We start from the raw sequence: 24261 nt of genomic DNA, 5'->3' as shown, positions 1-24261 counted from the left end.
AAAAAAAATGTGCAAAATGATGTAAAAATAAACTTTGTAATAAAAAAAAAAGATAAGATCATTATAATGAATCCAAAATGTCAAATGTGCAGGGTAAAGTAGAATGCATACTCAAATCTATGAGAGTAGGAATACAGTTCAATGGCAAATATTAGAGTCCAAAAGTTGACCCATGCATAAATTGTTGAATTATATGTTAAAATATGTCAGTGGATAAAGTGTATTGTTTTTTAAAAAATTCAATGAAACAAATAATAATATGAAAACTTAATTTGTGTACTTTGTATATAGAAATGGCAATATGGATAATGTGCATAAACATCAAATTTAAAACAAAAAACTTAAGGTGAAAGGAAGTCTTTATGATTCTATATGGTTGGCTTACAACAGGGAACAGCAAGTATTAAACATAAAAAAGTAAATGACACTTCGTTATTTTTTAAAGATTTATGTATTTATGCATACAAGAGCTGGGATGCAGGCCAGAGGTGAAGGAGGTATGAGAATTTACCAGAGACAGAATGAGGAGCAAGTACAGGAAGATCTACAGAAATCCACAGTTCAGGGACCAGTGGGTGAGACAGGAGAAGTCTGTTGCACCCTGTGAGTAGCTCTGTGGCCTGAGATCAAACTCAGGCTGCAGTGGCTGTTGATAGCTTCGTAGTGCTGAGACTTAAACACTTGCATCACCAAGGTGGCCCATAAATGACACTTTAAATTAAATATTACTGACACTGAAAAGGTAAGCCATAGAATGAGAGAATATTTTTGCCAAATATTTTTGCCAAATATATAAAAAAAATTCTACAGGGTCCTCCTCCTTGGTGCTGCAGTGTCTATAAAAGCACAGCACTTCAAAGCTATCAGCAGCCGTTTAAAGAGTAGTTAAACCTAATTACAGGAAATTTAGGTTTAAATTGTTAGCGTGTTCCCCTCAGCAATTTACTCGCTCAGTCTGCTGGTTCTGCTCTGTCTCTGGTAAATCTCACCACACCTACAACTCCGACCAGTACCCCAGTTCTTTATGCAAAATAAATAAATCTTAAAAAATGCATACAACATTTGTTTCTGTTTGTTTTAATTTATTATGTATTATTACTATTATTATGGAGGTGTATAACATTGTATATGATTCAGCAGAATAGGTTCACACCTTGTAAGACACACACATCACACCATACGACCACCAGAGCACTCATATCCCTTTACCATAAACCACTGGACCCTTTCCTACTTCGTGCCCTTCCCACTCTCTATTGTTGCTTCAATCCTAAGCTATATTTCTAAGGTATGTTTTGGTTGAATTTTGCCAGTTCCTTTATTTTGTTTTTCTATTATTCAAATATCAGTGAAATCATTCAGTGTTTGTCTTTCTCCTGCTGGCTAATTTCACTTAGCATAATTCTCCCCAGTTTCGTCTATATTGTCATGGATGGTAAGATTTCATCTTTTTTTTTTTTGCAGGTGAATACAATTCTATCATATATAGTGTACATCTCAAACCATATATCTGCTGTTGGCATTTGAGTTTTTTATATAACTTTTTTAATACCTATTTTTAATATTTTGAAAAGCTTCCATGTGTCTTATAGGGACTGGACTATTTGGCAGAGTTCCTTTTCCACAGAATACTCACTAATAATTGTTTTCCAGTTTTGTGACATGGACCAACCATTCTCACTTAAGTGAGGTTGTATCTCATGGGGCTTTGATTTGTGTTTCCTTGATGATGAACACTTTTTTTATGTGACCACTGGCCATCAGTCTGTCTTCTATGAAAAGCTATCTACTAGTCCTTCTACCCATTTGAATCTATTTCATCAGGGATATTGTTATATAGTTTTCTTTCATTGTGTATAATATCCTCTGTTGTTGATAACATACTTGGCCTCATAAAATGTGCTTGAAAGCATATCCACTTAAATGTTTAGCAGAATTAGAAGGCTGGTGTTAATTCAGCCATGAATGTTTGGTAGGACTCAATAATACAATGCTCTGGTTATAGATTTTTGCTTTATTTTGGGGGGTGGTTCATTATTTTGTGTGAGACTTTTGGTTAGTTTCACTTTCCTTGGTTGAAATGGTCTGTTCAAGTTTTTCTTTATATAGTTTCAGATGGTTGTATACTTCTTTAAGAATGCATCCATTTTTCTAGGTTATCCAATTTGTTGGCACAAAGATGTGCAGAGTAGTATCTTAAAACCTTCCATATTTCTGGAAATCTTTTGTAAGTTTCCTTTAAAAAAAAGTTTATGTATACAAATCAAGGGTACAAGCCAGAGGTGTAGGGGGCAGTGAAAGGATTCACCAGAGATAGAGTGGGGAGCAGAACAGACAGGTCTGCGAAGTACACTGCTGAGGGGAGCAGTGGGCAAGACAGGAGAGGTCTGTCACGCCATGTGGATCACCTCCCAGGCAGGAATCTAGCTCACAGTGATGCAGCTGCGGCTAGCTTGCAGTGCTGAGTTCTAACCCATTGTACTACCAGGGAAGGCCTAGTCTCCTTAATTTTTTTTAATTCCTAGAGGAAATGAAAATATTTTTCCCAGAACTCCAGTGACTACAGATTAACTTACCATGTGTACTTCTTACCCTTTAGTTGTAACTTTGTCTCTCATATTTTCTTTCTCTCTGCCATCAATTAGGTATATATGCTAGAGTGAATAAATTGTGTGTAAGCAAGATTTTAATTTTTGCCTCAAAATATGAAATGGAGTTTAGGGAAAATTACAAGGAGAAACACAATTCTATGCTTATAAATATCATGTAAAGTTTCCTCATAGTCCATATTTTTTTTTTTAATTTATATTCAGAGTAAAAATCTGCATGAGGGCCCTCCCTGGTGGCTCAACCGGTTAGGACGCAGCACTGCAAGTTAGGCACAGCCACTCCATTGCAAGTTTGATCCCCAGCCCTGTAGGTGTTCCACATGGCGCAGCAGACCTCTCCTGTCTCACCCACTGCTCCCCTCAGCAGTGTCCTGCATTGATCTGCCTGTTTTGCTCCCCACACTGTCTCTGGTGAAACTTCTCACAGCTCCTGCACCTCTGGTCTATACCCCAGTTATGTATGGATAAATAAATAAATCTTAAAAAACATAGTCTACATGATATTAGGCTGCTCTTTGTTTCACTCCATCTTGTGGTATTGGTATTCTTTGTCACTTCTCAACATCAAAGGGTGAAACTCAAGTGAGTTCATGGTAAGTTTCCTTAAAATGTCTATAATTCATAAATTTGTTAACATATATTATGCGACAAACTAAACACTCAGTAAACATTAGCCATTAAAATTGTTTTATCATTTTGATGGTAGGTGAAATGTATGATCTTTAAGATATTTTAAATAAAAATTGCTAGGCAATTATTTATATGCCACAAATATAGTAACACATAGTAAAACAATTTAAAACTGGAAAGAGTTAAATAGTTACATATATTCAACTGAAGAATTGCTCTAAATCTTACTTCATTTCTACCTGTTTTATTTGGTGAAAATAGTATCAAGGAAACTCTCATTCTTACCTAATTTCTTTTTCTGTCTCTTCAATGTTACTTCAAACATTGCTGAAAGGTCTGTTCGGGGTGCGCTTGACCAGATATTTGACAGATGTTTGCTATTTTCAAGGTGAATCGCCTTTATTAAAATATATTGTGAATGGCACTTTACCCTTAAAGAATGGCATTTTAGATGTCAGAATAGTACTTCTGTTAAAAATAATATTAGAAAATGACTCTTACCAAATAACAAACACCTGCCACTGTACATACAGAAAAAAGGAAGTGAAATCCTTTTCATGTCAAAGACTCAATTCCCCTTTTCTGTTTTATGATCAAAACCACTAAACACCTTACACTTTCAATAAATGGAACAGTGCTTCCTTGTCTTGCTTTAGATTGCAAACCATGTATCATTCTACTTTAAGATAATCTCAAGTATGTTGAACATATTAGTTTTCCTTCCCCAAAAGGATAGTGGAGATGCTTTCATAATGAAATGCAGGCAAATTTTTAAATAAATTATTATTTAATGAAAATAGCTTAGGCTAAACAACAGAACAGATATAAAATGAGAAAGAATAATAGATGAAAAATAGGAGGTCAGGTCAGTTTTGAACCTAAAACATCATTATTTTACATAAATGAATTTCATGTCAGATAATTATTATTCATCTTTGAAAGTTTTTTTTGTTTGTTTGTTTTATAACAGAAACACCTCTGCATATCGAAAGCAAGAATAAATACTTTTTCTATAAAATCATTATCTTTATCACATACTTTTAGTTTCATACATAGCCTATACTCTGTGGTTGGGTGAACTGCTTGGAGGAAGTGAGGAAGAGAATCTCATTAAGTAGTAGTTGAGTGAAGATTTTAAAGAAGACTATAAAGTTACTAGATAGAGAGTCTGAAAATTCATCAAGTTAAAAAATATTGTCCCAAGGGGCAGAAGGGTATGATTCACTACACTACTGCTGGAGTATGTGGCACACTGGCTGGGTGGTGGAGGATAAATCTAAAGTGAAACATGCCTGGAATGCAAAGTGTCCTGGATCTTACACCTTGGAAATAGGGGTCCTTTGGAGAGCAGCATAGTATACAAAACTTTTAGTGGAAACTAAATGAGTTCTAATTTTCTTAGTCATCCTAACAAACCATATTTATACTCTTTAAATCAGTGCAAGCAATATCTTGCTATATGTTGCCTAACTTTTCTCCTAAGAAAAGGGATTATACTCTTAATACGAAAATAAGTTGTATGTTCTACTAGGAGTTTTTCTGTATTCAAGTTCCTTATTTAAATATTAATTGATTAATAGAAACATTTGGTTTTATTTTTCTGATGCTTTAGGACATTGACTTTAGTTTCTCTTTTTCTTTTACTTTCTGAATTTGCCACATATGTATTTTTTGACTTGATGTGTAATTTTTTTATGTTTATGTTTTTCTTTAAAAGATAAAATGTATACTATTTAAATATATCAGTTAAAACTGCTATTGTCTAATTTATGTCTACCATTATGTTGGTCATTTGATAACCAAGAAGCATGTTTTCAAATGCCTGTGGAAAATTTCTTTGCTTTAGAGAATAATATAAATACATGCGAAAAAGCTAAGGAATAACTACGTGTCATATTACTTGCTTCTGGTGATTAGTAAAACAGAAAAAGAAAAAAAGGTAACATCAATAGAAATTGAACTCATTCACCTTGAAAAGAAATTGACGATAGAAGTAGTACTTATATAAGTCGAGGAAAGGAGGAAAGATTTTGCACTTAAATCCAAACATTGACAAATTAAATGTTTTCTAAAATGTCAGCAATTAATTGTTCTCCTCATGAGAAATAACAACTTCATAATCTTAAAATTAAAGAATAATAAATCTTATTATTAAATAAAATTTAATGAAGGAAAAAGTTTTCTTATAAAGTGAAAAAAATAAAAATGTGTTAACTATTAAAATTAGTCTTATTATTACATAATTCTAAAAAAAGGACTTGTTAAAATAAATGTTGCAATATAGAAATAAGTCATTATTTTCATTGTTAGAAAATAGCATGTCCTTTCAAAATGTTTATTGTTTCATTTTATAACTCATTAAGATAATATCAATAACATACCTATATCTTTTATTTTTGATCACTCAAATATATCACATTAAAAACCCAATCTTTTTTATTGTATCATTTCCTCACCTGCATTATCTTAAAACTTGATATCTTTCTCCATTCACTTTTGAAATAGAAAATTTTGTTTTTAATTTTAGAATCTTTTACTCCCTATATTCCTGACATTCAGCTGGCATATATATATTTTTAAATTTTTTTAAATTGAATTTATTGTTTTAATCTACTTTTTCTTGTCTTGATTTTATAAAGATCTCTCTCCTTTATCTCTCACCTGAAATATTATAACCCCTTGTCACTGGTCTCTCCTACTATACTGTCACTCCTAGAAATCTTCTAAGGGTCACCCAGAACCCCAACATTTGCATATACTAAAGGGATCCTGCATCCACACAAAAAGGCAAAGCACACTCCAGTGTGTAAGATTTTTACTAGAATCATAGTGCCTAAAGAGGGAAAAAGAGAAAAAAAACAGAGTTTCCCAGTGAAACACCCTAACGTAAACATCCCCTTAGGCAAAAATGCCCAGACAAGCAGGGTTGGCTTGAGTGCGGCCCAAAGCTTGCCACAAGTTTAAGACACATTCTAGCTGGAAGGGGCAAAAGGGTTCAGGCAAGTCTGGGATGAAAGGGACAAAATTAAAGTACGAATAAAGATAACAGATGACATTGACAGCATCCCCACAAGTCCCTTTCAGTTGTCTCTACAATCTCTATAAGTCTGTTCTCTACATGTTTCTTCCAAGTTCTTCCAGTTCCCTAGTGCCAAGACCAAAGCCAAGAAGCTTATGGGCCCTTCATCTCGATATATTTCCTTCCTTTCCATCTAGCCACTCGGCTGGCCTTTCGTTGGGTGTAGAAGGGAATATGGAACCTTACAACATTTTACCAAAATGCCTCTGTTATACTATGATTCTTTTACCTTCTTGGTGAAAACCTCTATTAAATTGCTACAAGATTAAATCCAAACTGACAAAACTGACATAAAGTTACTGACAAACCTGTTTCCAAATTACTATTTTAGTATCATCTTCAATTTCCTCTCAATTTCCATTATTAATCCAATATTTCCTTTTTAGGACACTTTCATAATTATCCACCTGTTCTCATTGAGGTTTTTATTCATTCTTATATATGTGTGTGTGTGTGTGTGTATAATAGTTTATTTTTACTTCACTCTGTGCATGTTGATGTGATGGATTGCACTAATTGATTTTCTGAAGTTGAACCATCCTTGTGCTCCTGAGATAAAGCCCCCTTGATCATGGTATATTATTCTTTTAATGCATTGTTGGATTTTGTTAGCTAAGATTTTGTTGAGGATTTTTGCATCAGTGTTCATTAGTGAGATTGGTCTGAAGTTTTCTTTTTTGTGTTTTTTTTGGTATTAGTGTGATGTTGGCTTCATAGAAAGTATGTGGTTGTTTTCCTTCTTTTTCGATTTTTTGGACGAGTCTGTGCAGAATAGGCACTAGTTCTTTTCTGAACACTTGGTAAAATTCATTTGTAAATACATGTGGTCCTGGGCTTTTATTTTTAGTGGAGGATTTTGATTTCTTCTTCAATTTCCTTGCTTGTAATTGGCTTGTTTAGTTGTTCTATTTCTTCTTTCTCTAGCTTTGGGTGGTTGTAGAGTTGTAAGAATGTGTCCATTTCTGCTAAATTCTCAAACTTGTTTGCATATAGTTGTTCATAGTATTCTCTGGTTATTTTTTTTTTTTTTATTTCTGCTGGATCTGTTGTGATTTCTCCTCTTTTGTTGATGATTCTGTTTGTTTATGCTTTCTCTCTCTCTCTCTCTCTCTCGTGTGTGTGTGTGTGTGTGTGTGTGTGTGTGTGTGTGTGTGTGAGCCTGGCTAGTATCCTATCTATCTTGTTTATGTTTTCAAAGAACCAAGTTTTGGTTTCAGTTTTTGTTGTTGTTGTTGTTTCTTGGACTCTTTTCCTAATATCTATTTCATTTATTTCTGATTTGACTTTTATTATTTTCTGTCTTCTACTGGCTTTTGGGTTATTTTGTTGTTCTTTTTCCAGTTCTTTAAGGTGGGAGATTAGGTTGCTTCTTTGTGAGTCTGTATTGCTACATACTTTCCTCTTATAATAACTTTTAATGTGTCCCATATGTTTTGAAGACTTGTGCTATCATTGTTGCTCTTCTCCAGGTATTTTTTAATTTCTTCTTTGATCTCCTCATTGATCCAGTTGTCCTCTAATCTCCACGTGTCCTTCAGTCTCCATGTTGTAGGTGGTTTTCTTATCTTCTTCATATGGTTTATTTCTAGTTGGATTCCCTCATGGTCAGAGAAGATAGTTGGTATGATTTCAATCTTAGTGTATCTATTGGTGTTTATTTTGTGACTCAGTATGTGGTCAGTCATAGAGAATGATCCATGTGGGTTTGAGAAAAATGTTCATCTGTCCATTGCTGAGAGTGGTGTGTTGAAGTCTCCTGCTCTGTATTTTCTCTGAAATACGTTTTCATAGATGACAGTAATTTCCTGATATATTTTGGGGCTCCTTCATTTGGTGCATATATTGTTGATGATTGTTATGTCTTCTTGTTGTATTGTCCCCGTGGTCATAATATAGTGGCCTTCTGTGTCTCTTTTAACCTTTTTTAGTTTGATGTCTATTTTGTATAAGTAAGCTGTTCCTGCATTCTCTTTTCGTCCATTTGCTTGTAGTATTGTTTTCCATCCTTTTATTTTCAATCTGTTTTTATCTTTTGTAGTTATATGTGTTTTCTGCAGACAACAGAACATTGGGTTCTGTTTTTTAATCCATCCTGCAACTCTGTATCTTTTTATTGATGAGTTTAAGCCATTTACATTTAGAGATAATATTGATATACTGACATCAACATTTGCCCCTTTTTTTGGTCCCTTTTATTTTTATTCCTTGTTTTGAACTATTCTTGTTCATTCTTCTGTTGGATTTGATTTGAGAGCTTCTTGTAGTATTTTTTGGAGTGGGTTTTAGTCATGACAAAATTGTGAAGTTTCTGTTTGCCTCAAAATGCCCTTATTCTTTTTTCATAGAGGAAGGAGAGCTTCACAGGGTAGAATATTCTAGGTTGGCATTGATGCTTTGGAGTTTGTTGAGTATGTCCCTCCACTCTCTTCTTGCCTGTAGTGTTTCTTCAGAGAAGTCTGATGTCAGTCTGGTCAGTTTCCCTATATAGGTTATTTGTTTCTTCCCTCTTGTCAGTCACATTATCGTTTCCCTGTCTTATTCTTGGTAGTTTTACTATGATGTGTCTTCCTGTATTTCTCTTGTCATCATGGTAGTTTAGTGTTCTTCTTGCTTCTTGGATGTCTACTTTCATCTCCTTCATATTAAGGAAGTTCTCTTCTATTATCTCTGAATATTTTCTCAATTCCTTGGCCTTTCTCTTCACCTTCTGGGATACCTATAATGCTGATATTTCCTTTCCTAGTGGTGTTAGATAGCTCCTGAAGTGTTCCTTCATTCCTTTTCCTTTTTTACTTCTCTTTTTCTGTTTTAATTCTCTTTATTTCTGTGTCTTCAAAGGAGCTGATTCATTCTTCCATTTCAGAATATTCTGTTTTCATTACTTTTCCCAGCATTCTTTATTTCCTCTAGTGGCCTTTTCATCTCCTGCATTTCTTCTATTTCCTCTTTATATGTCTTATTTTCTTTCTTTAGATCATTGTCTCATATCTTTTTTTTTTCCTTTTTCATTTCTTTCATTCATTTCCTTGTTTGCATTTTCAACTCCTTGATGGCTTACTTAATATCATTTTTTTTTCCTACTTATCTTCCTTTTGTTTGTTTATCATGATGATTCTGAATTCTCTATCTGGTAAGCTGAGCAGTTCTATTTCTTTGGTGCTTTCTGGTGGCTGACCGTTTTGTGGTAAATTTTTCCTCTGTGGACTTGCTTGACTATTTGTTTGTCTTCTTTTCCCTGTCCTGTATTTTCTAATACTTTCTATTTGTTGAGATACAGTGTTGCTATTATTGACTGGCATTCTTTCTGATGTTCTTTCTGGGATGGCAGAAGGACTTCCAGATACTTCAGTTGTAGAGGCTGTTTTTCCAGCCCCCACTCTGTGGCATTGTGTCTGTTGTTTCAGCCAGTGATAGTCAGGGGTCTCTTTTGGTGTTCAGCTTCTTCTGGTAACACACTGAGTCCTTTACTCTGGAAGGTGTCTGTTGGTCTTTATGACCTTTTTGGATGTCCTGGGTTCCCTTTATGCTTGGATGTGCCTATGGGGGGTGGGGTGCATTAGAAGTATTGTATGTCTCCCTGTAGCTGGGCCTGTGGTTGAGCCTGTCACTGGTTTTGTTTATTTTCTAAGCACTGTGAGCCTTGCAAAGCAGTGCCTTACTGGCTCACAAGTTTTCAGACCACTGCTGTCTAGTAACACCTTGTGTCCTAGCTTCTGTTGTGGGGGAGGGTGAGCAGAGGTACCGGGAGAGCCAGAAGGACTGCAGGCCTCCCAGCTGTACAGGCTGCAGGTCCTTCCTCAGAGCCTCCAGGGCTCCTTGTGCCCACTCCAAGGAGTCACTGTCTGAGCAGTCTTTCCCCACCATGTGGGGTCCACTCACAGAGCAGAGTTTTCTCTCTTTAACTCCAGGGCTTTACCGCATGTTTTGTGTGTAGATGCAGTAAGCAGGTAGAACAGTAGCAAGCCTGTCTGAGGCACTTCCTAGGGTCTCTCTATGCTAGGGTGTGCCCATTGAGGGCTGGAGGAGTATTAAAAAAGGTTGCTTCCCAGGGTTGAGCCTATTTTTGATTCAGTATAACAGGTTTTGTTTTTTTTTTTACCCTTTTACCTCAGGGGTTTTGTGAACTTGCTGACCCCACCTTAGTAACTGATGGTGGGAACAAGACTTCAGGCCTATGCTGAGGGTGCCGGGGGAAAAGGGTTGCAAGCCTTGTAGCTGCCCCAGTCTCCAGTTCCTCCTCCTTACCTCCCGGACTTTGTGTACCCACTTTGAGCAGTCTCTCCCTACAGCTTGAGTTCTACTCACCCTTCTGAGGTACTTCCTAGCTCCTGGGCACCTAAGAGCTGCAGGATTTTCTGAGGTACTTTCTAGTTCCTGGGCACCTAAGAGCTCCAGGATTGGAGCTCCCCATCAGAGCTCCCCAATTGCTGATTCTCCCTCAGATATTTTCTAGTGTGTCCAGGAGTTCTCATTTGGGTTGAAAACTTGTAGTATGTAAATCTACAGTCCGTTTTCAGTCTTATATTCCTGTGTGAGCTTGGTTGTAATGATTTCAGTGTCTTCAGTCTCCACCAACTTGCTGGTTTTTATTCACTCCTTAAGTCCCAAATTGAACAAAAAACTATACCCCTTTCCCAAGAGAAGAAATGGAGATATGACTAATCTCCCTAGTCACCATTCACTGCTGCATTAAATTTATATTATTAATTTATTCACAACATTACTATTATATTAATTCAAAGCTACTATTTTCACTAAACTAGCATGAGAGCTATGTTTATAAAAAATCTATTTGAAGTATGTAGCAAATAGCAAATATCCTAACACTAAGCAGAGGCTAAATACATTTCTTGAAAGAATAAAGAATTTGTTCAATTGGTTACCTAAGGTGAATAAAAACTTGAACAATTACACATAAAATGTTCATCTTCAGAAGAATAGATAAGAGAATTTACAAGAATAATATCAAAATTATGACTGAAAAATCATATTCTGTCAATATGTCCCTATTGTATTTTAGGAGATATTCATTTAGCAGGAGATACCAAAGTTTTATTCAAAATATAATAGAAACTATAGAGTTTTCAAATGTTTTTCTTGATGCAAAAAAATAATACAATTTTATACATGGGGGTTTTAACTAATGTTTATATTCCCCATCTTTTACAATAAATTTCCAGTTTTTTCATTATTTCAGGTTTATACTGGTTCTTTTATTGATTAGAATTTTATTATTAGGCATAAATAGCAATAGCCCAAGCTGGGCTTTCCATTACTTATTTAAGACTGCTTTCTTTTTTTAATGTTTGTTTATTTTATGTATACAGAACTGGGGTACAGGCCAGAGATACACCAGAGACAGAGTGGGTAGGGTAACAGAACAGGCTGATCTGCTGAAATACACTGTGCAGGGGAGCAGCAGGCAAGACAGTATAGGTCTGCTGTGCCATGCAGGTCATCTCCTTGGCCAGGGATCAAACTCATGCAGGGGATAGCTTCATAGTGTTGTGACTTAACATCTTTTGCCACCAAGGTTGTTAATTAAGACAACAACATCTTGTTTAGATGTTGATAATTTTAAATCAATGACTTTAAAAAGCAATTAGTATAAATACTTTTTCAAATCTTTACAATAAATTCCCATAAATGTAAAAGTCACTAATATCCATACAGAGTTTGGAATGCTTTATTATTGTAAAAAATGTTGTAAATATACTTACGAAAGCACTTAATGATAAAGTCTCCATGTACCTGATTTTCCTTGGTGCTATGTACATGCCAGTGAGATTAGTCTTCAATAAAATGAATCAAATAGTTTCCTATTTTATATTCAGCTCTTCAGACCTGCACATTTTCTTTAAATAGCAACCTAAACTTCATTCTGCTTGTCAATTATCTTATAAAAGGATTGTTGCTGCTATTTTCATTTGTTCATGGTCTTACTGTGCAATCACTGGCCTCTGTTTTTCTTTGTATTGCATTGATCCTGTTCTCATGTACCTGTAATTCCTTACATCTTTTCTTAATCCTTGTTCCTGGTCAAGATGAATTTACATTAACTCAACAGAAATTACTTAAGCTTCTATACTAATTCAGATATCATATGAGTTTGTTGTTGTTGTTGCTGTTTGTTTTTATCCTGCTTTATCCTGGTGCTTCCTGAAATTCTCTTATTTGAGTTTGTCTGGAGCTTCTAACGGATCACTGCTACTCATGTACCCTTGACTGGAAAACCAGTCCATACCTGTTGTGCAGGTGTAGGTGTTCCTCATCCACCCAGTTCACTGCCTAGGGAGGGACTCACATGGGGCCATGAGGAAGGAAGCAGACAACCACCCACACCAGCCAGATTGGCCCAATCAGCCCTGCTGATCAATAGGGAGACAGTTGTTACCAGTAGAGTCTGTAGGCACCAATGGCCCTAAATACTTGCTGTACACAGACAGTAATATACATATATAAGTATAATACATATAAAACTTCATATATATATAATATGGATGCATTATGCATGCAATATATAAGTATATGACTATATTCCATGTTATTTGCATATAATTATATGTATATAATTTCATGTACACATAACTATATGATTTGTATAATATAAAAACAAATTCAAAGAAAATATTTTAGATATTTAAGAGATTAAGTTGAATTTATATATTCTCAGACTCTGGTAATTATCAAATTAGCACAATTTAGATGTCATATTTTCCCATATTTATTTTTCAGCATTAATATAAATCATAGATGTACAAAATCACTAACCTCTTCAATGTATATTTGAGCTATCATAATTAGTTTAAATTAATTACATTAAAATAAAATTTTATTTTCACACTAGTAATCATTCATGTGCTCAACTATCACCTGTATTCACTAATCAGTACATTTCTATCATCTCCAAAAGTAGTAATAGACCTTCGTGCTAGTCATTAACAACTCCAAGGAACATAAAAAACAAAAACAAAAGTTCAAATAATTTAGTAAGGAAAACAAGTAATTTATATTCACTTATTACTGGTATTCATTGCCTATAAAATTTTAGAACATTAGTAAAATAATATCTTTGCTTAACTTTGCAAATATTTAATCTGTACTTTTTCCTGTAAAAATAAGTATTACAAAGTAAACATTCTTTTTTATATAATACAATTGGAAATATGTCAGTAAACATGGTTTCACTTTCTTTTTGATGATAATGAAATTAGATAATTAAATGATATTTATTAAAACTCCCTCTGGCACTCAATATTTCAAAATAATGTACTTACCATTACAGGGTTTCAAAAAAGAAGAAAACAAATAGATGAGAGAACATTCAAATTAATTTATCCTATTAAAATGTCTATCCATGGATATCAGTTTTTATTACATTCTGTAGCCTGCAGAATTGAAATAATAATATAGAAATATCTAGTTCATAGTAAATAAAAATGGATACTCAGTACATTCAAAGAGAACTATTAGGAGCATAAAGAGTAGCACCTCAGGTCTCTGAAACCTCCCTATTCTAAATGGGTTCTGACAAATGCCTCATAAAGACAAAACATATTCCAGTACATAAGGCCTTCAATAGAAAGGAACTTTAATACAATTAGTGTGTGACAGAGAGAAAAAGAAAGAATGTCATTTAAAATAATTTCAATTAAACACATCCCCTCTTGGGTAAAAACCCAGTTAAACTGGGTTGACCCAATGTAGGGTTACTGAGGTCCAAAGCCTTATCATAAATTTAAGGCACCTTCTGTTGGGGACCGACAGAAGAGGGCGAGAAGGAGCCTGCCAAGTTTGGCAGTAAAAGAGCAAAATCACAATCAAGATAAAGGTGGTCATGTTCACCCTCCGCATAGGTCTCTCATCCATGTCTGTTTCAGTGTTTCTTTCCATATCATACAAAAGCAAGGCTGAGAAGCAAGAGTGGTTTCTCCTCACATGTCTTTCTGAATCTTGTACCTTTCAGTAGGTCGTCTCCTTCTTCCAAGTCTCTGCTTCTTTCTCCTCTTCCTAGTCGTTCTAGTTTCACCTGTCTGCCCAGGTCCACTGTCCCTTAGGGCTGGGCAGGGAACCTGGAACCTCCCATATCCCTGGGATTAGCTCCTTACAAACTGATCTTTGCAACTCTTAAGATATCTTAAAGTTTTCTGGAAAAGGATAAACTTCTCTAATTTGATTTATGTAAGATCATAACTTCCTTTCCATTCTTATCAGCACACTTTGCTCCCACTACTGACCTTCTGGAATTAAATTCCATTCAAGGACTAATATTAAACTTATGTTTTGACTGGATTTGTCATTATTCTCCACTTGTCTCCCATTTAAGTCAAAGTATTTAAGTAGGAATCTTTGTTATATACAAGGGGCTTGGATATCTTTTACTTTAGACAAGAAAGTGCTTGGGGAAACATCTAATGAATGGAGAAAATAATTATTATTTTCTCTATGAAAAGTGAAGCTAAGAGATAAGATGACCAAACTGACAAAAAGTCTTAGAAATTGTAGACTTAAATATTTTTAATAGAATGGATTTCTATAATCACATCTACCTTCCCAGAAGAGACCATCAAAACAATTAAGGGGGATGACTTATTTTTTTAAAGAGTTATATAAATGATGACTACATTCAAGATGGCAGTAATATACATCTTATTTTAAATATCCAAATAACATTTAATGAATGCTATTGAATGAAGTGGTAATTTCTTAGTGTTTGTAAAAAATGTTGAGGATTCACTTTTTTTTGTCAAACTATTTCTTTCACAAGTCTTATTCATATCTCACATCAGTAAATTATGCCATTAGTTGTACACTTGCTCAAACCAATAACAGAATAGTCAATCTTGATCTCTCTCTTCCCATATGTCATTAATTTATTAACATGTGGTATATCACCAACATCTATTATCATCTGTATTCCACCTCCTCCACTCCAAGCCGTCATCATTCTCCATATTACTTCCTGCCTTCCAATCCTGTCTGCCCTTCCCTTCTAAATGGCATATAATAGTGACCAGTATGTTGTTCAAATTACTCCCCTACTTAAAAATATTATAAAGGCCTGGTTAAACTAAATAAACTATTCAAGAGGCCTTGATCACCTATAATGCATTGACTCTACACTCATTACTACTCTCCATATTCAAGCTTCACTCCTTCTGATGATTGTCAGAACACATTAAAAAAAAAAACAAAAAAACTCAGCTTTGCCTAGAAGTATATTTTTACAAATGTGTCCTGTTCATATAAACAAAATCCTAAACAAAAACATATCTCATTGTACATATAACATCCTTAAACACAGTGATATTTCCCATCCAATAAAATTCAGCATTCACTTTATAAAGCATATCTTATTTCACTTTAAGTTATTTTTTTCTAAGCTATATTATTAAAGAAGTTTTTCAAGGAATTTTAAAGAGGAAAAATCTTGGATAAAAACACTTATTTTATGCTATGCCACTCAATGTTATTTTAGTCTGTCAATGGAATGAATTGTCTCATTATTCTGCTATGAATTTCAGATATGAGTTTGAGCAAAAAATTGTCAGTTTCAATGCTTAAGCAAAGTCCATGGAAAATTGAATATATTTTCGTTTTCTAACTTTATTCTTATATATTTTATGAAATGTTTTTAAGTGTTCTGAAGATTATGAGCACTTAAGTTCAAACTTCTAGGTTTGGTTTATTTGTAATAAAATATGTTTTTTAAAGGTATTCTTTTTAAACTATGCTTTCACATAAATATTTTCCTCTAAGAAAAATATTTTAATAATAGTCCAGAAAGTATTGTCCACATGCAGTATTGATCTAAATGCCTTCAAAATAACTTAATTATCTGATAAATAACAGACATATTAAACAACTATCCAGACTGAGTTCTGCAGAGTATGCATTTTTTTTATGATTGAGATTTTATAATGGATAAGAAAGTAAACTTTGAAATACCATTTAATAAGGTTGAGAAGGAAGCCTCCATCCTCACCCAGAAGGCAGGTTTAGGAGGTTTGAATAGATAATGGAATTGATAAGGTTCCCAGTTGATAAGATACATAGGATAGATCACCATGACTAGAAAAACCAACTCAGATCCAGGAATGCAGAAGTACATGTTTCTGTGTCAAAGACCAGAGTTAGAGACTAGAATTCCCATTGGAACCAATGCAAACTGGTATCCTAAAGTTAGAAAACCCACAGAAAATAATATTAAAAAAGGGCCTCAAATCCTCCTTTGCACACAGACCTCTCCTGTTTTGTCCCCTGGTTTCTTTACGGGTATTTCAATACTCCTGCCTTTTCTGTACCCTACTCTTGCCTCTATGAATTATTTCACTTCTGTGTCTCTCACCTCACCCCAACATTTCTCCCCACTACAGTATGTAAATATTATTCTGGCTATAATATTAGCTGCTGGTAAAATAATTTAATATAATCAATCTTTTTATTGAGTAGGTTGAATTTGTGAAGAATAAGGCTAAAGTCGTGATATAATTGTTAGAGATGAACTGGAAACCATTATTAATGAAGTTAAATGCAATTAATATAAATATTATCATAGTGAGGAGAAGGTACTAGATTTAGTTTTGTAAAAATATAGCATTTAAAAATTAATTTCACATAATTAAGTGTTGAGTTTGAGCAAAAATTATTGTATTGAATATTACAATTCAGGGACTTCCTCCCACTCCGACCCAACAATTTTGCCTGAATTTGATCCTCATCCATGGAGCTAACCCTTATGTGGCACAGGAGACTTCTTCTGTCCCATCCACTGCTCTTGTTAGCAATATATTATAGCTTATTTACTTGTTCTGCTCCCCACTCTGCCTGTGGTATATCCTCTCACCCTATATCTTCTATGCAAAATAAATAAATAAAATCTTAAAAAAAAAAAATCATCATTTTGGCCCTCCCTGGTGGCGCAGCGGGTTAAAGCACAGCACTGAGAATCTAAAGCCGCTTCCGCATGAGTTCGATTCCCGCCTGCCCCGGAGGTGACCACATGGCGTGGCAGACCTCTCCTGACCCGCCCGCTGCTCGCTGCTCCCCTCAGCAGTGTACTTCGTCGATCTGCCTGTTCTGTTCCCCACTCTGTCTCTGGTGAAGCCTCTCGCTGCCCCTGAGCCTCTGACCTGCACCCCAGTTCTGTATGCACAAATAAATCTTTAAAAAAAAAATCACTTTTCTCCAGGTAAAGAATAATTAGAATGTAAAAAACAAAAACAAACAAACAAACAACAACAACAAAAAAAAATCAACTGCATTTAAACAAACTTAGGAGTTAGTAAGCCAAATTTTGGCTCATTGGAATGCACCTTTTACTTTATGACTTTACTCTATGCCTTAAATATATATATATATATATATGTTTGCATATAGAACAGGGGTGCAGACCAGAGGTGCGGGGGCAGTGAGAGGATTCACCGGAAGCAGAGCGGGGAGCAGAACAGGCAGATTACCGAAGCACACTGCTTGAGGGGAGTTGCCCACCAAAGGTCTGCTGCACCATGTGATTCACCTCCAGGGTGGGGTTCAACTGGCACTGAAGCTCTGACACTGGCTTGCAGCTCTGAGTCCTAACCCGCTGCGCCTCCAGGGAGGGCCGCTCTATGATCTAGGTAGGGATTTATCATCTTCAAGCTGTGGGTTGTTTATCAGAAATTTTACTACATGGTCTTAGATATTAGTGAAGTAAATGCATATAAAATGACTCAAATTTAGTGAAATATTTGTTGAACTCAATAAATGATAGTGTATCATTGTGAATAACTTTAATACCATCATATCCTTCATTTAATCATTCTGAAGTAGATATGATACTGTACCTGACAAAACAAGCAACAGGTCACAAAGCTGTAGTGTGACATTTTACTAAGTTCTGAAAAGGTTAAAAAAAGTACTTTAAAATATTCATTTATTGAATTTTATTACTATTAAGAGGAATATACATTAACACAAACTAAATTTAAACAGGCATCTACAAAAAAAATAAATCACCTCTAATGCCCTTTTTTGTTCTTGCTATGGATATCTAATATAGAAGAGAATTCCAGCCATAGCTTAATTTAAAGAAAATTAAAAGCTGATGGCAATAAAAGATGAAAGCACAGTGTATAGATTAGGGATAAGGGATTACAGTAACAAGAAAATATCCCATAGTGTGAAATTATGAGGCGATCTTATTGCTACTTATCTAAAAAGTGCTACTGGGCCCTCTTTAAAGCACTGCACTCTGAAGCCATCCACAGCCACTGCAGCAGGAGTTCAATCTGCAACCAAGGAGGTGACCCACATGGAGTGGCACACCTCTTCTGACCTGTCCACTGCTCCCCTCAGCAGTGTACTTCAGTACATCTACCTGTTTTTTCCCTACTCTGTCTTGGTGAATCCTCTCACACACACCCCCTATACCTCTGGCTTGTCTGCCAGTTCTTGTTGCATCAAAAAATAAATCCATATTTTTTAAAAAAGGCACTACTTACTGAATCAAAATATATGGCATTTTGTTTTTTAGTATCTGATAGCTATGAAAGCCTTTTAGGGTTCACATGGGGTGCAGAGAAATGTAATAGCATAATAGGATAAAAACATAATTTGATTCCATGAATGTTTATAGAGAATCTGAAAAGTATTTGTGAATAAAATTAAGTTAGAAAATATTTGTAATTAAGCACAACATAACTGTATTCAATATGTATGCTCTATCTTTACAAAACTTGCATTTTGAGGATTTTTGATGCTAAGTATTGACAGTGCTATTAAAGAGATTATTTATTTTGAAAATACTCTAATATTTTCATTACTATGACTTATAATAAATACAATTTGAGTAAAGAAATGAAAACAAGAATATAAAATATCAAAAAACGGAAATATGTATTTTTATTCTAACTTTTAGGAATTACTTTTTACTAGTCAGTTTAAACAGGAAGACCAATAACACTTTGGAATGGACTTGTCTGTTATTATTATTCTCTAACTTCGATATTATAAAAGAAAATTTTAAAATTCTGAACTTTTTAAATACAGGTTTTATATAGCTGTATTTAAGCTATATATGTTTGTGGAAAACATAGATTCTGTATCTAAATCTCCTATATTTAAATCCTGGTTAATCATATATAGTGTCTGTTCTAATGGAGCCAACAACATAGACCTAGTAAAAGTGTGAATAAATAAGTTAATATATGCAAAACATATAGTATTTTTACATAAAAATACATGCAGAACATGTAATATCTTAAACATAAAAAGTACAAGTTGTATTAGCCATTAAGCATTTTTATTATGTCAGTTATATAATAAAGTTCTTTGGACCTATTTAAGTGGAAATTTGAATTTCCAAAGATACATTAATAAGGCAATCAAGAAATAATGACTATATTGATGTGAATGCATTTAGAAACAATGACATTTGTGTTCACACAACTCTGGTTTTTGTTTTACTACTGAAAGACCTTACGTTAAAATGACTTAAATAGATTTTTGTTTGGAAGGATGTCTCATTTCCGTGTGTGTGTGTGTGTATGTGTGTATTTATCCCAGTGAACTATGAGTAATATATTCTGCTCAAGATGGTTTAAATTGAGTTACTTTCATTTGCTACTAAACATCTCATTGAAACTTAATGAACCAACACATCTACCAGAAATCTCTGAAATCACAAATGCCTTTAAAAACTGCTGTTAGATTGTTTGACTGTCTTATTTCCATTCCTCTAATTGTGAAATGCAAAGGTGATAGTGCTTCTAATCACCATGAGCAGTTTCAGGTCATTTTCTATTCCATGAGGATTACTTTTGCATGAAAAGAAAAATACCAAAGAGGCACTGCATTGAACAGCAAAATAAATATATTTGATTATTTATTTTTAAAACATTCAAAATACCAATAGAGTGTGACATAAAAGTGTATAACTCTGACATGCCATGAGTGTATTCTAAAAGTACAGTTGAAAGTGGATTTTCTAACTCTTAAAGCAATTATTGTATAGAAAGTCACACGCTACAAATAGGCTCCAGAAAAGGGAAAATGTAAATTGACCAAGTGATCCTTAATATTCCCTTCAGCTTGATGAATATATATATATATTTCCTGCCAGTCCCTGACTTCCCTTTTATTATAAGCTTTAATTTAGGTAAAGTTCACTTGTATATTATTTAATCTTTCCCTTTGTAATTTAAATACACTCCTATATTCTTGCCCATTTTTTCAGCCTAGGAATGACTTTCTCAAATAGCTGGGAGTCATCCCTTTGAAATAATAAGATAGATTGTGCCCTATCTTTTGAGAGTAGGAGTCTAAGCTCACAAACATCTACCAGTAAACACAAATGGCCTAATTATATAAATCATTTTCCATCCTAATGTCCAATAGTATTCTGGTATATCAATCAGCATATAAAATTTTTCCTATCTTTTTTCAGTTAAGTAGAGCTCAATATCTCTGCCTTATTGCAATACTCTTGAATAAAGTCCTCTATGCCAGTCTAAGTTGTTTGATATAATTTTTCTTTGATCATAGTCTTGTTTGTTTATATAAATATTTATTTAATGCAACATTTTACTGATGTCAAGAGTAATCAAATTCCAATATAATGAACTGAAACAATTTATACTTATTGTGTTTCACTAAAATTTTGGTGTATACTTTCTTTTAATAATAATAATAATAAAAAAGGTCACCAAGTTTTAAAAGGAACACAGCTTACATTTTTCTCTTTATACAAAATTTCTTTCATGATCCAAGAGAAAAAAAAATTGTACTTTGTAATGCATAGCTTCTGAAATCAAATTAAAAAATCATTAAATGCTTATTTGGAAAGAAGCCTACTATGGAAAACTATGCAGTTTGAAAACTACATATCAAATTAGTTAAATTTTCAACAAATTCCCATAAATTTAATTAAGAGTATTTGATTTAGAAAACAAACAATAAATCATTCTATGAGAAAGATGTCACATACACACAAAAAGGGTAAAATCCCACATTCATTCCATTGTTGTAAACAGATTTTTTTTTTATGTGTTATCTATCATTAGGTAGGGAAAAATATGCACACTATCTTATTTTAGTCAGATTCCATTCAGAAATAAACTGTCAAAAATGATAGGTGCTTAGGAAAGATGAAAACCTAAAGAGCAATTAAGGATAATTGACACTTCATTGTCTTTGAAGGTATCTTTTATGAAGAGTTAAAGAGCACAATGCCTTGTAAATTTTTACTTGGCAAAAAGCCAAGACCTACTCAGGAAATGTGCAACACTTGGCTAAATTTCTAAATATTTCTAATTATGTTGAATAATTGCAAGAGTGAAAGAACAGCTGGATTTGCATGAATAAAGACTAGTATAAAGCAGCCAGTTTCGGCTCTCCCTGGTGGCGCAGCGGGTTAAAGCACAGCACCGAGAAGCTAAAGCCACTTCCGCATGAGTTTGATTCCCGCCTGCCCCGAGGAGATCCACATGGCGTGGCAGACCTCTCCTGACCAGCCCGCTGCTCCCCTCAGCAGTGTACTTCGTCGATCTGCCTGTTCTGCTCCCCGCTCTGTCTCTGGTGAAGCCTCTCACCGCCCCTTAGCCTCTGGCCTGTACCCCAGTTCTGTATGCACAAATAAATAAATCTTAAAAAAAAAAAAAAGCAGCCAGTTTCAAGATCAGCCACAGAAACTTTTACATAGTCATTGAAAGCAAGGATGTAGCATATTCAGTTTAGATCCCTAGTAATGACTAATTCCATTCTAGATTTATGTCATATTTAGGATAGTTGTTAATACACATTTTGTAGATGTCGCTGCCAGTATATATATGAAGGAACATTTTTCTTCCCACTACTTTCTTAGCTATTTAGTGAGAAAAAAATGGATAATGACTGGGAAATGAACCCTTGATCCTTGATAAATGAGATCATCAACTAAATTTAAATAAAAAAAATGACTTGTTGGCATGATTAAAGATTTTCATAAATTCTCAGTAACCAACAACAGTTTTCCCCACTGGGTTGCCATCTTGTTATTTTCTTATTTCTAGCATAGTAAAAACTCAAGTTAGGAATCAAATGAAAATATTCATTTAATAAAGTACTGGTGTCAAAATTACATGTATTGCCTTATCAGGACACAAAAAGCAGTTGTTGCTAAGAGCACTAATTAATTAATATTGTCTTAGAAGAAATAGAAGTCATTTTATTTTTTGAATATTATTTAAAAAATCTTTATTTTTCATTAGCAAAATATTTGCAAATTGAATCTAATAATGCACACATGAATTATACACCAGGACAAAGTGAAATTTATTTCCAGTAACAGGTACCATATTTGAAAATCAATATAATACCTCACATCTTCAAATTATAGAAAAAACACATGGTTGCATCAATAGATGATGGAAAATCCAGAGAGCAGGTTATCAGTGATGCCCCAAACTGTACAGTGAGCCAGCACAGAGGGTGAGCCAGCACTGTACACCCACCGTGCATGTGCAGCAGCCTTCCAAGGAGGCTTCTTGCTCCAGGATTAGTCTCCTTTCACATGGCCCTACCTCCTGATTGGGAGTAAATGTAAATGAGAATATTATCAGAAGTCTCTCTTCTTGTTTTTTGCACCATTCCTATCCCCCCAGTTTTTGTTTGTTTATATATATATATATATATATATATATATATATATATATATATATATAATTTATTATTTTTATTTTCATAGATATTTTAAGTAATTGTTCATTTTTGTATAATATTTGCTTTTTTTCTCAAGTGTAGACCCCATAGATTCCCACCATCAATTCACCAATGCACCATCTCCATAGTACCTTGTGCTCTTTCCACCCTTACTTTGATCCCTTTCTCACCCTCTTCCTTCCAGAATATCTCTGATTTGTAGGTGTCTGTTTATTTTTTTCTCTAACTCTCTAGATTCCTCCTATACGTAAAACCATCCAGTCTTTTTCTTTTCTGACTTATTTCCTGAGCATAATCCCTTCTAGCTCCATTCATACTGCTGCGAATGATATTTGTTTATCTTTTGATAGCTGAGTAGTTTTACATTATGTATAATGTCACATCTTCTTGATCCAATCTCTAATTTTGGGCATTTGGGTTGATTCCACATCTTACCTATTATAAATCACACTGTAGTACACATAGGGGTGCATGTATTCTTTTGTATTAATGATTTTGTGTCCTTTGTGTAGATCCCTAGCAGTGTAATTGCTGGGCCATGTGGTGCCTCCATTTGTAGTAGACTGAGGAACTTCCATATAGTGGAAGACTAGTGGTTAGACTAGTTTGCATTCCCATCAGCATTGCAGGGGAGTTCCTTTCTCACAATATCCATGCTAACATTTGTATGGTAGTAGCTTGTGGTTTTAATTTTTATTTCTGTGATTATGAAGGATGTTGAACATTTCTTGGCCATTCTCAAGAAACAATACTTAAGTAGTTATGTTAAAATGATGCTGCAAAAGGAGGGATAGCAATGGTAATCTATTTGAGCAATTATAAGTTGGTTACAGTAGTTACTAGCCTGGGTACAATTTGGATATGTTAGACAAAGAAAGCTGAGGGAAATTCTTGGTTATGGGTGTCATATGGAAACAGATCTGAAGAGGTAAGACCTATACCTGTGATTCATATGCAGTGCTGTAAACCAATGTCACCTCAACTGAAAAGAAATATATGTCAGCCCTTCCTGGTGGCACAATGGGTTAGAGCCAGCACTGCAAACTAGCTGCAGCTGCTTCAGTGCAAGTTGGATCCCCGGCCCCAGAGGTGATCCACATGGCGCAGCAGACCTTTCCTGTTGTGCCGGGTGTTCCTCTCAGCAGTGTACTTAGTCAATCTGCCTGTTCTTTTCCCAACTCTGTCTCTGGTGAATCTTCTCACCACCCTTGCACCTCTGGTCTCTACCCCAGTCCTGTATGCATAAATAAATAGATATTTAATTAA

The sequence above is a fragment of the Condylura cristata genome, unplaced genomic scaffold (genome assembly GCF_000260355.1).
Source record: "Condylura cristata isolate star-nosed mole 26May11 unplaced genomic scaffold, ConCri1.0 scaffold00002, whole genome shotgun sequence".
Lineage (NCBI taxonomy): Eukaryota > Metazoa > Chordata > Mammalia > Eulipotyphla > Talpidae > Condylura > Condylura cristata.
The sequence above is the reverse complement of the archived record's forward strand: the minus strand, read 5'-3'. Positions refer to the sequence as shown.